At 36.0% G+C, this 7,216-nt stretch overlaps 1 pseudogene; it reads left to right on the top strand.

Moving 5' to 3' along the window:
• Positions 1–5,602: 5,602 nt before the first annotated feature.
• On the top strand, positions 5,603–6,999 carry LOC117022836 (thioredoxin-dependent peroxide reductase, mitochondrial-like; annotated as a pseudogene).
• Positions 7,000–7,216: the final 217 nt, after the last annotated feature.

The following is a 7,216-nucleotide window of genomic DNA, read 5'->3' on the forward strand; positions in this document are numbered from 1 at the left end:
GTATGCAATGATGGTTCAACATACATAAATCAAGAAATGTGATATGCCAGGTAGCCGGATTGGCTCAGTTGGTTAGAGCGCTAGCTCTGGACAACAGGGTTGTTGGGCTCGATTCCCACATGGGCCAGTGAGCTGCGCCCTCCACAACTATATTGAAGGACAATGACTTGAGTTGGAGCTGATGGGCCCTGGAAAAACACACTGTTCCCCAATATTTCCCAATTAAAAAAAAAGTGATAAGCCACATTGATATAATAAAAGAAAAATCACATGCTCATCTCAAAGGATGAAAAAAATAAAGAGTATTTGGACAAAACACAATATCTTTTCATGAAAACACTCTCATCAAATTGGGTACAGAAGGAACATACTTCAACATAATACAGGCCATGTATGACAAATCCACAACTAACATCATACTAAACAGATAAAAAAATGTAAGCTTTTACTTTAGATCAGGACAAGACATTCAATATAGTACTGGAAATTTTAGCTGAGAGCAGTGAAACAAAAATAAAAAATAAAAGACACTGAAATCAGAATGAAAGAAGTAAAATTTTCTTTGTTTGAAGGTTATTTGATCATATATATATATATATATATATATATATATATATATATATCTATATAATTCTAACAGCTCAACCAAGAAACCATTAGAACTGATCAACAAATTCACTATACTTGTGGATACAAATCAATGTACAGAAACCAGTTGCATTTCTATACACTAACAAAGAAAATGTCTACAAAAAGTAATACAATCCTATTCACAACAATATCAAAAATAATAAATACTTAGGAATAAATTCAACCAAGGTAGTGAAAGATCTGTACAATCTAAAAGATCTGTAGAAAACTACAAGACTTTGATGAAAGAAATTGAAGAGGACACAAACAAATATAGATATCATTGTGTTTATGAATCAAAAGAATTAATATTGTTAAAATGCCCATGCTACTCAAAGCCACATAAAAAATCGTTACAATGACTATCAAAATTCCAATGATGGTTCTCACAGAAATATTAATAGAAAGAAAAAAACCTTAAAATTTTCATGGAATCAAGATCCCCAAATAACCAAAGCAATCTTGAGGAACAACAAATTAGGAAGCATCACTCTTCCTGATTGCAAAGTATACTGCAAAGCTATAATAATCAAAATATATGTTCCTGGCATAAAATAGACATGTAGACTAATAGGACAGTACAGAGACCCCAGGAATAAATCCCGGCATATACGGTCAAGCTATATTTGATGAAGGAGCCGAGAATGTTCAATGGGGGAAGAATAGTGTCTTCAATAAGTGATATTGGGAAAACTGGATAACCACATGCAGAAAAATGAAATCAGACTCTGATCTTACAACACTCACAAAAATTAACTCAAAATGGATTAAAGAGCTAAGCATAAGACCTGAAATGGTGTAACTCCTGGAAGAAAACATTGGGAAAATGCTCTGCTCTTGGCAAGGATTTTTAAATTATGACACCAAATGCCCAAGCAACAAAAGCAAAACTCAGCAAATGAAACTACATCAGACTTAAAAGGGTCTGCACAACAAAAGAAGCAATCAACAAAATGAAAAGGTAACCTATGGAATGGGGAGTAATATTGCAAATCATATCTGATAAGGGGTTAATTAATACCCAAAATATATAAAGAACTCCTACACTTCAATAAGAACAACAAAAATCAAACAACCCAATTAAAAAATGGTCAGAGAAAACTAAATAGACATTTTTACAAAGAAGACATACAGATGGCCAACAGGTACATGAAATGGTACTCAACATCACTAATCATCAGGGAAATTCAAATCAACATCACGATGAGACATCACCTCACACCTGTTAGGATGGTTATTATCAAAAAGACAAGAGATAGCAAGGATGTGAAGACAAAGGAACCCTTGTGCACTGTTGAAGGAAATGCAAATTGGTTCAGCCACTGTGGAAAACAGTATGGAGATCCAACAAATTATTAAAAAGAGAACTACTGTATGATCCAACAATCCTACTAGTGGGTATGCATCAAAAGGGAATGAAATAAGGATATGTAAAGCGTGTCTGTACTCTTATGTTCATTGTAGCATTATTCACAATAGCCAAGATATGAAAACAACCTAAGTGTCAGTCAAGAGATAAATGGATAAAGAAAATGTAATTGATATATATACACATCCATTAGAATATTATCCAGCTATGGAAAAAAGGAAACTCTGCTCTTTGTGACAACATGGATGAAGTTTGAGGGCAATATGCTAAGTGAGATTAGTTAGACAGAGAAAGACACCAACTATATGATCTCTCTTATATGTGAAATCTATAAAAGCAAGCTCATAGAAACAAAGATTCACTTGGTGTTTCCCAGGAGCTGTGCGGTGGGGAAATGGGGAGATGTTGGTTGGAGTGCAAGCTTGCAGCTAGAAGATGAGTAAGTTCTGAAGAAATTCACGGAATTGTGATTATAGTTTACAACATTGTATTATACACTTCAAAGTTGTTAAGGGACTAGATCTTCAATGTTCTCACCACCACTAAAAAGAAACAGTGATTATATAACAGGACAGGAACATTAGCTAATGCGACAGTGGTGATCATCATAAATGTATCAAATTAACATGTGGTATACAACAAACTTACACAATGTCACATGTCAATTATATCTCAATTGAAAAAAGAGGAAAAATAAAAAGATGTCAGAAAGAAAGAAAGAAAGAAGATACAGTCCAATTCTGAGCTTGTCTGGTGTCAAGCCTCACCTTCCTCCCACCTGTAATGAAAAGGTTTCACAGAGGAAGCAAATACCTGTTCTGGTATTTGAAGAAAGGACAAAGTGGAACTTGGCAGGTAGACAACAGGGAAATGGAAAGCCCGCCGGACACAGAATGTGCAGAGACACTCTGTACACACTACGGATATTGTCATCAAAGAACTGTAAACTTCGTTTTTATAATAAAAATAAAAGAACTGTAAACTTGGCCATAAACATGAGAATAGTTGAGAAGACACTGGAGGGAAAGACAAAGGCCAGATAAAGCCAACGTTCTTGTATGCCATGCTGACTATCAAGGCTTTATTTGATGACATGTGAGAGAGATAAGTCATTAGCCTCCTTCCTTTTGTATGCTTTGATGTAATGTTATTAAAACCCCTTTGTACAGGTCTTATCCTTGAGGTTCTTAGTGTGTTTGTTATTGTATAAAATAATGTTTATTTATTTGTTTTTTTTAAACAACATAAAAGATGTAGTAATAAACAGTGCTTACATATATTATCAGTCAATAAATGCTAGTGATTAGTAGCACCATCAATATTACTGATTATTATTTTCTCAGATTATCTTTCCTCCACGCCTCTCCTATCTAAGAGAAGAAAATCAGCTTGCCTGAGTAATCCACGAGGAGATAGCAGGCTCTAGGAAACAGCCCAGGTATTCTCCACTTTCAGTCATTGTCTTCATTTTATACTTTCAACAGAAACTCCTTCAGTCACATCAGACACATCCAAAAGCCATCAATGACTAACTTCCGGAATCCCTGCTTTAATTTCTCTTACATGCTGCCAATCGTTCTGGGCAGACCACTGAACTTCCATTTGCATAAAACTGTTATATCTCTTAAAAAATGTTTACTCTTCAGTTCTGAGAGGTTTACTTCATGTTTAAAAAAATCCTTTTATATTTCGACTAAATGACTCCATACAATTAAAATTTCATGACAATGGCAAATGCATAAACATCTCTTTAAATCAATGCTAGGGTTAGGCAGATTGGAAAAAGACTCTTGTCTCCTTATGCCACAACTGCGAGGAAGGAGATTTTTAGAATACTCCATTTATGAAAATGTCAGTCTTTCTCCAATTGTCTAGCTGGCTCAACAGCTTCAGCCGCTGGAGGAATTGAGATACATAGGCTATTATGTAATGTGGGTGTAAGTGGTACTTTACTTTTATTCCTTTATTCTGGGAGGTGTTATAAATAAAATCCTTAACTGCAGGGATTTGTCAGGTGACTCCACTGAGCTGTACATACTCCCTCACACGGAGTATTGACCAAGCCCAATAACATTTAACAACTCATACTGAGATCATTTTCAAAGGCATAAATATGTACAGATAAAACCCCACAGCACGCTGCAGCAGCTAGAGAACACATCGAAACCAGGTACTGTCTGAGATGTACTGAATGCAGCTCTCACAGTGAAGAGATCAATTTATTCCATCAACTGCAATGAAGAAGCCAGAGATTAAAACTAGTCAAGTGGTAGAGGTAAAAATCTGAGCCATTACACACACACTTCATCCTTTTTTCTTGACAGTTTGGCTTTTCATCAATTTATCTTAAAGCAGCACCTTATTCAGAACTTGTAAGTGCCTGATTCTGCACAGATATTTTTCCCTATGGGGGTACTGAAATTTTAGACAGATTTACTTTTCTGTTTTAAAGATGGAATAATAAGAAGAGAAATTAAGTAACTTTCCCATGATCCCAAAGTAAATGATTGATGCTGCAATCAAAACTTCCCGGCTTCTCGTAGGAATTTTGGAACTCTAGAATTCCTGTGCAAGAGACATATTACAATGCAGTTGAGAAAGAAATGGAAGCAAGAGACAGACCCATGAGGGACACATAAGAGTTTATTTCATTGTAGGAGGCAATAGTCCAATTACAAGTGCACCCACTTGTGGTATATTTTATCCCAGACTTTGCAATACTGAGGATTAGCTTGACAATAGGAAAGAATGAACAAAACTAAGGAAACCAGCTTAATATCTCCAACTGCTCAGAGTACCTATTATTAAACTTGCAATAGGATGGTGATAATCACAGTAAATATATGTTAACTAGCGGTAGTTAGTACTTATTTTCTCGACACCGTGCCAATTACATTACATGGATTATGCCATGTGATTCTCATGACAACCGTAGGATGTATGAATTATAATTATCACCATTTGACAGATGAAGAAACTGAGTCTTAGAAAGATATAAAACTTCAGCATGATTACAAGCAAGTAAGTAGAAGATGCGTTTTGAACTTCAATCGTTTGATATGAAAACCCACACACTTAGCCACAGCTTCCCAAGATTTCCATGACTATTCAATATGGATTGAATTATGGGTTCATAATCAATGTATCCCTGTTAAAATGTGGATGTTAATGATTTGATAGCTATGCCTCAAATTCTGAACTGATTTATAATTCAATTCAATGTATGAAACCATTACATAAGTTGTAAGATTTAGAAGTATTGGGGATACTTCTAAAATGGGATTTGGGGATTTAGCTTATGCCAGGATGTCCTGAATTCTAATACAGTGTCTAGAATCGTGCTTGCAAAAACTTATTCCACCCAAATGGTCATTGAGGTAAACACATACAAAACAAGGCAAAGGAAGACAAACAAAAAATTAAATTGGACTTGAGCCCTAAACCCTTAGAAAGAATTCTGGTTGGCTAGGTTAGAGAGTAGAGGTATAAATACGTCAAACTAATTTAAATGTATATCTCAGGATTTAATGTTTTTGAACTGATTAGTGGTTACATATCTTAATTCCAGGATGATTACATATGAATCACTAAGGGGGACTGAAGATGGCGGCCATGAAGGGAAGCTTGCTCTGAGCTTCCATTGTCCCACGTGTGAGTGCCATCCCTTGGGACATCACTGCCTCTGAAGGCCAAAGGCCTGCTTCCTCTCAGAGAATGCACTTGACAAATGTATTGTGGTCTGGTTCCAGTCAAGCAAAATTGGCCTTTGCACCAGTTCCTCATACTATTATCTCCTATTGTCACCTGGCACACACCCTATTTTCAGGGTACAGCCGTTGTGAACTGAAAGATCAAAGAACTAAGCCTTGATGAGTTTAACGGGAAATATTTGGTGCTCTTCTTCTATCCTTTGGATTTCAACGATTGTGTGTTCTACAGAAATTATGCATTTAGTGACAAAGCCAATGAATTTCATGAAGAGAAATGTGAAGTTGTTGCAGTTTCTGTGGATTCCCCCCTTTAGCCATCTTAGCCCTGGATATTATTTAGCCTGGATAAACACACTGAAGAAGAATGGCGGTTTGGGCCAACGAACGTCGCACTCTTGTCAGATTTGATCACACAGATTTCCTGAGACTACGGTGTGCTGTCAGAAGGCTCTGGTCCTGCACTGCAGTTCTCTACATAACTGACTTCAGTGACTCAAGCCTTTGAGTGTCGATGGTCTCCCTGTGGGCACAAACATGGAAGAGACCCTCCGCCTGGTGAAGGCATTCCAGTTGGCGGAAGTCGATGAGAAATCTGACCAGCAAAACTGGGCGTCAGATTCTCCTAGATCAAGCCAACCGCTGACAGCTTCCAAAGAATACCCTGAGAAGGTAAATCAGTAGACTATCCCATGTGCACCTGCTTCTTCTCAAAAGAACCACAGTTGGAACTCACTGTTGCATTTCAAAGACGATTATGTATAGAAGGCAACAAAAAACTGATTATGCTTGCATTCATAAATATTACTCTAAATGTTTTATTTTTGTAACGTTGGCTAAGGCTTTTTAAACATGGTTAGTACTAACATAAGTGTTTTTTGATGACTAAGCTAGTTTACAGAAAGCCTAGTTCATCTATTTCTTTGATCATGTCTTCAATGGGGAACAGTGTCCTCAGCCTTACTGGAACTTTGTGTGCACCAGAGTAAGCGCCACAAGTATCAAAAGCTTCTGAGCAAGGGTCCTGAAATTTTCTTCTGATTCTTTGTATTAAACTGAATTTTCTGTTAAGGTAACAAAGATCATAGTTTTAAGGTGTTAGCATCACCTGTCTCATGTATATATGATTGAAACAAATATGAATCATGTTTTTAAAAAAATAGGGCGGCAAAGTGACTTATTGGTCATGCATGTTCTTCATCCCTGTTATTTACAGTTTATATAGTATTTTACTTATTGTATTTTGTTAGCTGACTTACTATCTACATATATTTCTAGATATTAAGTGTAATTATAAAGGACATTTATTAAATCTAGGATTTCATTTTGAAATCATTGTGATTTTTTTTTCTGAAGCCCTCAATGTAAAGTATATAATGAAAACATTCTGAAATGTTTTTATTTTAACACCAAAACAAGAATCATTAAGGGATTCTTAAAAACACAATTTATAGGGCTAAATCCTGGGGGGAGTATAATTCAGAATTTCTGAGATAGGGCCTAGATAAAC

Source organism: Rhinolophus ferrumequinum, chromosome 6 (genome assembly GCF_004115265.2).
Source record: "Rhinolophus ferrumequinum isolate MPI-CBG mRhiFer1 chromosome 6, mRhiFer1_v1.p, whole genome shotgun sequence".
Classification (NCBI taxonomy): domain Eukaryota; kingdom Metazoa; phylum Chordata; class Mammalia; order Chiroptera; family Rhinolophidae; genus Rhinolophus; species Rhinolophus ferrumequinum.